Source organism: Chiloscyllium plagiosum, chromosome 23 (genome assembly GCF_004010195.1).
Source record: "Chiloscyllium plagiosum isolate BGI_BamShark_2017 chromosome 23, ASM401019v2, whole genome shotgun sequence".
NCBI classification, from domain to species: Eukaryota; Metazoa; Chordata; class Chondrichthyes; order Orectolobiformes; family Hemiscylliidae; genus Chiloscyllium; species Chiloscyllium plagiosum.
Genome location: NC_057732.1, coordinates 311668 through 321666, shown reverse-complemented (window position 1 = coordinate 321666; position 9999 = coordinate 311668). Strand labels below are relative to the sequence as shown.

General features: G+C 42.8%; 1 protein-coding gene across 2 annotated transcripts in view; it reads left to right on the top strand.

The window, feature by feature from the left end:
- appl2 (adaptor protein, phosphotyrosine interaction, PH domain and leucine zipper containing 2) overlaps window positions 1–9999 on the top strand; it is a 151704-nt gene that overhangs the window by 132994 nt on the left and 8711 nt on the right. The window lies entirely within an intron of this gene.

The following is a 9999-nucleotide window of genomic DNA, read 5'->3' as shown; positions in this document are numbered from 1 at the left end:
TCTGCAAATTTACTGACCCAGCCTTCGACTCCCTCATCTAAGTCATTAATAAAAATTACAAACAGCAGAACTTATCCCTGCGGAACTCCACTTGTAACTGGGCTCCAGGCTGAATATTTACCATCTACCACCACTCTCTGCCTTCGACCGGTTAGCCAGTTTTCTATCCAATTGGCCAATTTTCCCTCTATCCCATGCCTCCTGACTTTCCGCATACGCCTACCATGGGGAACCTTATCAAATGCCTTACTAAAATCCATGTACACTACATCCACTGCTCTACCCTCATCCACATGCTTGGTCACCTCCTCGAAGAATTCAATAAGACTTGTAAGGCAAGACCTACCCTTCACAAATCCGTGCTGGCTGTCCCTAATCAAGCAGTGTCTTTCCAGATACTCATAAATCCTATCCCTCAGTACCTTTTCCATTACTTTGCCTACCACAGAAGTAAGACTAACAGGCCTGTAATTCCCGGGGTTATCCCTATTCCCTTTTTTGAACAGGGGCACAACATTCGCTCCTCTCCATTCCCCTGGTACCACCCCCGTTGTCAGTGAAGACGAGAAGATCATTGCCAACGGTACTGCAATTTCCTCTCTTGCATACATTTTTGGTTTCCTTATTTAAGAAAGAATAAAAAGGTTCACTTTATTGATATTTAGGATGTGTGGGGGGGAGGAATTACCTTTATAGGAAAAGGTTGGATCGGTTGAGCATGTGTCCCTTTGAGTTTAGAAGAATGAGAAGTGACCTTAGTGAGATTTATACGATACTTATAGGATTTGACAGGGTGGCTTCAGAAAGCGAGTTTTCCTTTGCGATAGAAACTACAACTAGGAGACAGTCTTTTTAAAAAAAAAAAGGGTCTGACATTTAAGACGTTTGAGATTTTTGTTTTTCTCTTTGAGTCACGAGTCTTTGGAATCCTCTTTCCCCAGAGGGCGGTAGAAGCAGTGTTATTGAATATCTTCAAGGCACAGGTGGATTCTTGATTAACAAGGAATTTGAAGGTAATTGGGGTAGCTGAGGGCACAGTCAGATCAGAAATCTTATTTAGCAGAGCAGACTCTGGTTTGAATGACCAACTCCTGCTCCTAATTCATACATTTGTAAGTGTGATCAAATGTAGGTGAGCTGGATGGTGTCAAGCAACCTGAGCATTCTTAGAGTTGCGCCATGTTAGCTGTCCTCCAGTTCTCTGGTACCTTCCCTGTGGCCAGGGAAGCATTAAAAATTTGGGTTCTAGCCCCTGTAATTTCCTCCCTCGCCTCCCACAGTACCCTGGATACAACTCATGAACCTGGGGATTCGTCTACTGCCCATCAAAACCTTCAATACCACCTCCCTATGTCAATCTCCTCAAGGACCTCACAGTCATCTCCCTGAATACTGTACCTACATCTTCCTACAGACGTGAAGTATTTGTTTAATGCCTTACCAGTGTTCTTCAGCTCTATGCTCATATTTTACCCCCCACAGTCCCTAATGGACCCTATACCCAATCTCCTCAAGGACCTCACAGTCATCTCCCTGAATACTGTACCTACATCCTTCCTACAGACGTGAAGTATTTGTTTAATGCCCTACCAGTGTTCTTCAGCTCTATGCTCATATTTTACCCCCCTCAGTCCCTAATGGACCCTATACCCTGGTTATCCACTTCTCCTTGATAGACTTTGAGAATATCTTAGGATTCTCTGTAATGTTTCTTGGCAGTGTTTTTTCATGTGCCCTCTTTACTGTCCCATTTTCTTCTTTAAGCTCCCCAACATTTTAGAATAGATACCCTACAGTGTCGAAACAGGCCCTTCTGCCCAACAAGTCCACACCAACCCTCTGAAGAATAACCCACCCAGACCCATTTCCCTCTGACTAATACACCTAACACTATGAGCAATTTAGCATAATTAGTTCACCTGACCTGCACATCTTTGGATTGTGGGAGGAAACCGGAGCACCCGGAGGAAACCCACGCAGACACTGGGAGAATGTGCAAACTCCACACAGACAGTTGCCCACCGCTGGAATTGAACCTGGGTCCCTGGTGCTGTGAGGCAGCAGTGCTAACCACTGAGCCTCCGTGCGCCCTTAGTTGAATTTCTGAATATTCTGAGACATTGTGTTTTCTGGGCTCGTTGCCCCTACATTTCACCCTAATGTATACCTCCCTATTTTCTTCTTGAACGCACATTTCATACACCCCCCCAACAAAATCAACCTGGCCAGGTCACGGGATAACTCCGCCATTCTTCTTCAGATAAGTGCCTGAGTGGACTACTGAGGCTTCAGTTGAAAGTGTCAATGAAAAAAACGACACCTCCTTAATATCTCCAAAACCATTGAGTAGGACCTGATCTTGAAGCAGTTTACAACATCTTGATGGCATACTTGGTCAAATTCTGCTTTCATGTCATCTCCAGAATTCACCTCTGTTTGGGTCAAGGTTGTAATATGGTTAGGAACTGAATGCCCCTGGTGAAGCCCAGACTGACCACCAGTGAGCAGATTATTGCTGCTGGGTAGCACTATTGATAATCTATAACATCTCTTTACCAGTAATCAGGAATAGATTGATTGGGCAATAATTGAGTGGATTTTATTTCTAGTGGATACCTGGGCAATTTCCAACTTTGTCAGGTAGATGCCAGTAATGTGGCTGTACTGGAACAGTTTGACGAGAGTGCAGCAAGTTCTGGGGCATAAAGAATTAGTACTATTATCATAATGTTGTCAGGAACCATAGCCTTCGCAGTATTCGGTGCCTTCACCTTTTTCTTGATATAAGACCATAAGATGAAGCAGCTGAAATAGGCATTCAGTTTGAGGCTGATTCACTGAGGCATTAATGGCTGATCTGATAATCTTCAACTCCACCTTACTAAATAACCCTTGATACCCTTCCTAATTAAAAATGTACATTTCACCTTTGAATATGCTTGACAACCCAGCCTCAGCAGCCATGAAGAATTCTACAAATTCACTACGTTCTGAGAAAAGATATTCCTCTTCATCTCTGTGTGTAACACTTTATTCTGAGATTATGCCCTCTGGTCCTAGACTCTCCCAAAATGGGAAAACACCTCTCCACATCTACTCCACCAAGTCCCTTAGAAATATTGTATGCTTCAATATGGTCCCTCTCATTATTCTAAATTCCAATAAACACAAGTCCAACTTACTCAACCACTTCACATAAGTGAGTCCCTGCATACCATAGCCTAGGTCTGTCTGCAACGCAAATATATATTTCCTGTACAAGGGGCCCAAAACTGTTCACAATATTCCATTTGTGGTCTGATTAATGCCTTGTATAGTTTTAGTAAAACCTCATAAAGTATTTACTCCAATTTCTTTTGAAATTAGGGCCAACATTCCATTTATCTTCTATGTTATCCTCTGAACTTGGACGGTAGCTCTTTGTGATTCAGGGTCCCATCTCCCTGTTCTGTAGCATTCTGCAGTCTTTCTCCAGATAAAAAATAATCAGCTCCTCTATCCTTTTTGCCCCAGTGCAAAATCTCTCATTTTCCAACATTATATTCCATCTGGCAAGTTTTTGCTCATATGCATAACCTGCCTTTATCTCTCAGCAGACTCTTGTGTCATTCTCACGACTGAAAACTGGCATCACTGATACTGGGTCCTGAAGAGGAGGTCAAGATGGATTTTCCACTTGTCACTCTCGCTTGAAGATCCTTCGAAATACTTCAATCTTGTGTTTAGCACTGATGTGCTGAGCTCCCAATCACTGAGTATTTGTGGAGGTTCCTCCTCCTGTCAGTTGTTGTTCGATACCATTCACAACTGGATATGGTTCATTACTTTAAGTGCTTCTTCGAAGTAGCGTTTAGCAAAGATGCGTACTGATTCATCAGCGAGGAGATAATATTGGGTAGTATTTCAACTGGAATTTTTCTTGTCCATGCTTGATCTGATGCCATGAGACTTCATTCAGTCCAAACTCAATGTCCTGGGAGTCCAGAACAACATCCTACCAGTTTATACACTACTGCGCTATTACCTGTGGTGAATCTATCCTACCGATGGGTTCAGGGATGGTGTAAGGTATGATTGTGTAAGTACAACTTGTTAGGCTCTTACTTGACTCGTCTGTGGGACAGCTCTCCCTAATTCGGTAGAAGCCCCCAGCTCTTAGTATGGAAGATTTTGGACAGTCAACTGAGCGGGTTTGACTCAGCTCTAATCAACACCACCTAAATTATTGTCCTACTTACCCAATGTTCGAGATAGGATAAACAGAAATGTCCTCCAATTAAAAGTTGGGAAGGCATGAAGCAATTGTGTCAAGATCATGCTGCACTACCTACTGACTTCATCCCCGTCTCGGATTATGCCTGAGACTAAACCAGTCTTTTAGCAATCTTGGTGTTCAGATGATTTCAGGATGAATTTCTCACTTATATTCTCATCTCCATTACGATCGCCTTTGTAAGTCCCACCTTGTCCTGTCTCAGCTCATAGGCAGTTGAAACTGTCATTCTTGTGTTTGTTATCACCAGAATGTGCTATTACCATGTACTTCTGGTTGTTCTCCTACATTCTACCCTCTGTAAACCTGAAGTCATCAGATCTCTGCTGTCACAAAAGTCCTGAGCTTGCTCACCTACATTAGATCCCGGTTACAGAGCATCCTAATTTTAAAATTCTCATTCTTGATTATTGATACCACCATGGCCTCGCCCCTCCCTGTCTTTATAATCTGAAGCATACCACCCTTATTCAAGAAAGGGTACAAGGATATCCCCGAAACTACAGACCACTCAGTCAGAATTCAGTGGTGGATGAGGTATTAAAAACAATGATCAAGGAAAAGTTCAGTAAGCACTTAAAGCAATTTATCTTAGTTAAGGAAAGCCAGCATGGGTTGCAAAATTTGATTGTGCTAGATTAATGTATCATAAATGCTGACCTTTAGGAAAGACAAAGAGGGAGTGGAACAGGCATTGAAGGATACTGGAAGTTTCATCCTAGTGTGGCAGGGAGAAATGAACTTGCTGAAGAGCTGAGAGTGACAGTTTCTGTGTTTTATTTTTATTCACTCGTGGGACATGGATGTCACTGGCTTGGCTAGCATTTATTGCCTGTGCCTAGTTGCCCTTGAGAAGGTGGTGGCGAACTGCTGCAGTCCAAGTGCTCTCGGTTGAACCATAATGCCCTTAGGAAGGGACTTCCAGGATGTTAACCCAGTGACAGTGAAGGAATAGCAATATGTTTGAGTCAGGATGTTTAGTGGCTTGGTGGGGAACATGCAGGTGGTGGTGTTCCCATGTACTGGTGCCCATGTCCTTCTAGATGGAAGTAGTCCTGGGATTGGGAAGTGTTGTCTAAGGATCATTGTTGAATTTCCATCTGTGCATCTTGCAAGTGGTAAGCATTGCTGTTACTAAGTGTTGGTGGTGGGGGGAGTGAATGCTTGTGACCTAGTGTCATTCAAGTGGCCTGGATGGTGTCAAGGTTCTTGAGTGCTGTTGGAGCTGCAGCCATCCAAGCAAGTGGGAAGTATTCCATCATACTCCTGACTTGTGTCTTGTAGATGATGGAGAAGATTTGGGGAGTCAGGATGAGAGTTTCTCACTGCAGTATTCCAGTCTCTGACCTGCTGTCATAGCCACTGTTTTTTGTGGCGAATCCAGTTATGTTTCTGATCGATGATAACCTCCAGGATGTTGATGGTAGAGGATTCTGTTAAGGTAGCACAATTCAATGTCAAGGAGTGGTGATTAGATTGTCGCTTATTAGTGATGGACATTGCTTAGAATGTGTAGTGCAAATGTTACTTGTTACTTTTTAATTCAAGCCTGGATATTGTCCAGGTCTTGTTGCATTTAAACATGGACCGCTTCGGTATCTGAGGAGTCGCAAATGATTGGCAAGCATACCCACTTCTGACCTTACAATGGATGGAAGGTCATTGATGAAGCAGCTGAAGATGTTTGGGTTTACAACACTACTCTGAGGAGCTCATGCAGTGATGTCTGGAGTTGAGATGACTTCCCTCCAACAACTACAACCATGTTCCTATAGAACATTACAGCGCAGTACAAGCTGTTTGGCCCTCGATATTACACCGATCTATGAGGCCAATCTAAAGCCCATCTAACCTACACTATTCCATTTTCATCCATATGTCTATCCATTGACCATTTAAATGTCGTTAAAGTTGGCGAGTCTATTACTGTTGCAGGCAGGCAGTCCCATGCCCCCTGCTACTCTCTCTGACATCTGTCCTAAATCTATCACCCCTCAATTTAAAGCTACTTCCACTTGTGCTAGCCATCCCTATCCGAGGAAAAAAGCTCTCACTGTCCACCCTATCTAACCCTCTGATTATCTTATATGTCTCAATTAAGTCATCTCTCAAATGGAAACAGCCTCAAGTCCCTCAGCCTTTCCTCGTAAGACCTTCCCTCCATATCAGGCAACATTCCAGTAAATCTCCTCTGAACCCTTTCCAAAGCTTCCACATCCTTCCTATAATGCGGTGACTAGAACTGTACACAATACTCCAAGTGTGGCCGGACCAGAGTTTTGTACAGCTGCAGCATGACCTCATGGTTCTGAAACGCAATCCCTCCACTAATACAAGCTAACATGCCATATGCACACTGTGTACCAGGCATGGCTTCAACTAGCCCACCAAACCCCATTGATTCCAGTTTTGCTCGATCTCTTTAATGCCACACTCAGTCAAATGTAGCCTTGACATCAAGGGCTTTGACTCTCACCTCACATCTGGAATTCAGCTTTTTTGTCCATGCTTGAGACAGAATCCAAACTGGACATCACTGAGCAAGTTACTGCTGAGTAGGTGCTACTTGATAGCAATAATGATGAAACTTTCCATCACTTACATGAGTAGATTAAAAGGGCAGTAATTGGCCAGGTTGGATTTGTCCTGCTTTTTTGTGTGTGGATTTACCTGGGCAATTCTCCAGATTGTTGATCGATGTCAGTGTTGTAACTATAATGGAAGAGCTTGTCTAGGCAGGCAGCAAATTCTGGAGCACAAGTCTTCAGTACTGTTGCCGGAATGTTGTCAGTGCCCACAGCATTTACAGTACCCAGCATCTCCAACCGTTTCTTGATATCACGTGGAGTGAATCAAATTGGAGATGACTAGTATCTGTGATGCTGGGGACCACTGGAGGAGGTCGCAATGGGTCATCCAGTCAGCACTTCGGACTGAAGATTGCTGCGATTGTTTTAGCCTTATCTTTTGCACTGATGTGTTGGGAACTTCCTTCACTGAGGATGGGAATATTTGTGGAGCCTCCTCCTCCCGTGAGTTATTCAATTGTCTAACACCATTCACGACTGAGTGTAGCAGGACATATCTATGTGCGAGAAGCTAAGCATTGTGAGAGGCAAGTTCTGGTTGTAATGCTTAATATAAAAAATACCTTTAAACTATGTTGATTTTAATTTTCTTGTTGCTGTAAAAGTCATGTGATATGAGTTCTTGTACTCCAGTATTTTCTATTGGTCACTGGACAATTGAAGAATAACCTTTTTAAGCTGGGTGTGTTAATGACCTGGAAATCTCTGCCCGTGTGTGGAAGCAGAGATAATCAATAATTTCACAAAGAGACTGGACTTGAGCAAATAAAATTTGAGGAGATAGAGCAAGGGAATGGCACTGACTGATCAGGTCTGCAGTGAGCCAGCATGAACTTGATGAACTACTCCTGTACTGTAATGACAACTCTGCTCTCCTTCGATCTCACAACCGTCTTAGATATCTACACTTTTTTAAAAAAACTGCCCTCTTTAGTAACCCCAATTTTAAGCAATCCACCTTAATGCTTTTAGTTGCTTCAATGATGAACTCTGGAACTCATTCCTCTTTCTTGCCTTACTTACCTCCTTTGAAAGCCTCATTAAAACATGCTTCCCTGATCAAGATTTTGGTCATCTTACCTAATATCTCCTGTGTGGTTAAATGCCAAATTTTGATCATTAATGCACAAATTCAGGGCTTTGGGACATCTGACAGCATTAAGACATTACACAGATATTAGTTATTGTTATCTTGGTCCTCAATGTGTCATTCTCTATTTGCCTTAAATAGGTAAGTAGGGTGATGATAAAGGTAAACACTAAATTCCGCCAATTGAAATGTTTTTTGACAATTCCTGGATTCATTGGGACTGCTGATTGCTTTCAAAACTCGACTTTTAACATCTGCTTATTAACTTCTCGGCTGAGCGTAATTTAAAGTAGTCATATATTTTCTTTTTGCATAGTTCGTCAAAGATAAGTTCTACTTGAGCAAATATTTTTGTAATTCAACCAATTATATATAGTTAGCAACTTAACATGATGTGCTGTATCATTGGTCTAGTTTCTGCAACAGTAGAATTTAAATTGTTAAACTCTGACTGAAAGTTAATTCTACAATTTGAGATGTGCAATGGTCACTCTTCTAGGCAAAAGTATTCAAGTATCTTCCAAGTACTGTACTGGCCTATAACAAATCCTAAAACAAAGAAAATTACACCACAGGAACAGTCCCTTCGGCCCTCTAAGCTTGCCCGATCCAGATCCTCTATCTAAACCTGCCTATTTTCTAAGGATCTGTATCCCTTTGCTCCCTGCCAGTTCATGTATCTGACTAGATACAACTTGAATGAAGCAGTCGTTCCCACCTGTACCACCTCTGTTGGCGACGTGTTCCAGGCCCCCACCACCTTCTGCGTAAAGAACTTTTGCACACATATCTCCCCTAAACCTTTCCCCTATCTCTTTGAACTCATGATCCCTAGAAATTGAATTCTGCACTCTGGGGGAAAAAGCTGCTTGCTATCCACCCTGTCTATACCTCTCATCATTTTGTAGACCTCAATCAGGTCCCCCCTCAACCTCTGTCTTTCTAATGAAAATAACCCTAATCTATTCAACCTCTCTTCATAGCTAGTGCCCTCCATACCAGGCAACATCCTGGTGAACCTCCTCTGCACCCTCTCCAAAGCATTCACATCCTTTTGGTAATGAGGCGACCAGAACTGTACGCTGTATTCCAAATGCGAACCAAAGTCCTGTACTACTGTAACATGACCTGCCAACTCTTGTATTCAGTACCGCATCCAATGAAGGAAAGCATGCCGTATGCCTTCTTGAACACTTTGCTAACCTGCGTTGCTACCTTCAGGGAACAATGGACCTGAACACCCAGATCTCTCTGTACATCAATTTTCCCCAGGACTTTTCCATTTACCATATAGTTTGCTCTTGAATTGGATCTTCCAAAATGCATCACCTTGCTTTTGCTTGGATTGAACTCCATCTGCCATTTCTCTGATCAACTCTCCAATCTATCTATAGTCTGCTGTATTCTCTGACAGTTCCCTTCACTATCTGCTACTCCACTAATCTTAGTGTTATCTGCAAACTTGATAATCAGACAACTGATATCTTCCTCCAAATCATCTATAAATATCACAAACAACAATGGTCCCAGCCCAGATCCCTGTGGAACACCACTGGTCACAGGTCTCCATTTTGAGAAACTCCCTTCCACTACTACTCTGTCTCCTGTTGGCCAGCCAGTTCTCTATCCATCTAGCTAGAACACCCTGGACCCCATGTGACTTCACCTTCTCCATCAACCTACCATGGGAAACCTTCTCAAATGCCTTACTAAAGTTCATGTGTATGACATCTACAGTCCTTCCCCCATCAATCAACTTTGTCACCTCCTCAAAGAATTCTATTGGGTTTGTAAAACATTACCTTCCCTGCACAAAACCGTGCTGCCCATTTTCTTCCAAATGGGAATAAGATCCTACCCCTCAGTACCTTCTCCACCAGTTTTCCCTACCACTGACGTCAGGCTCACCGGTCTGTAATTACCTGGATTATCTGTGCTACCCTTCTTAAACAAAGGGACAACATTAGCAATTCTCCAATCCTCCGGGATCTCACCCGTGTTCAAGGATGCTGCAAAGATGTCTGTTAATGCCCCAGCTATTTCCCCTC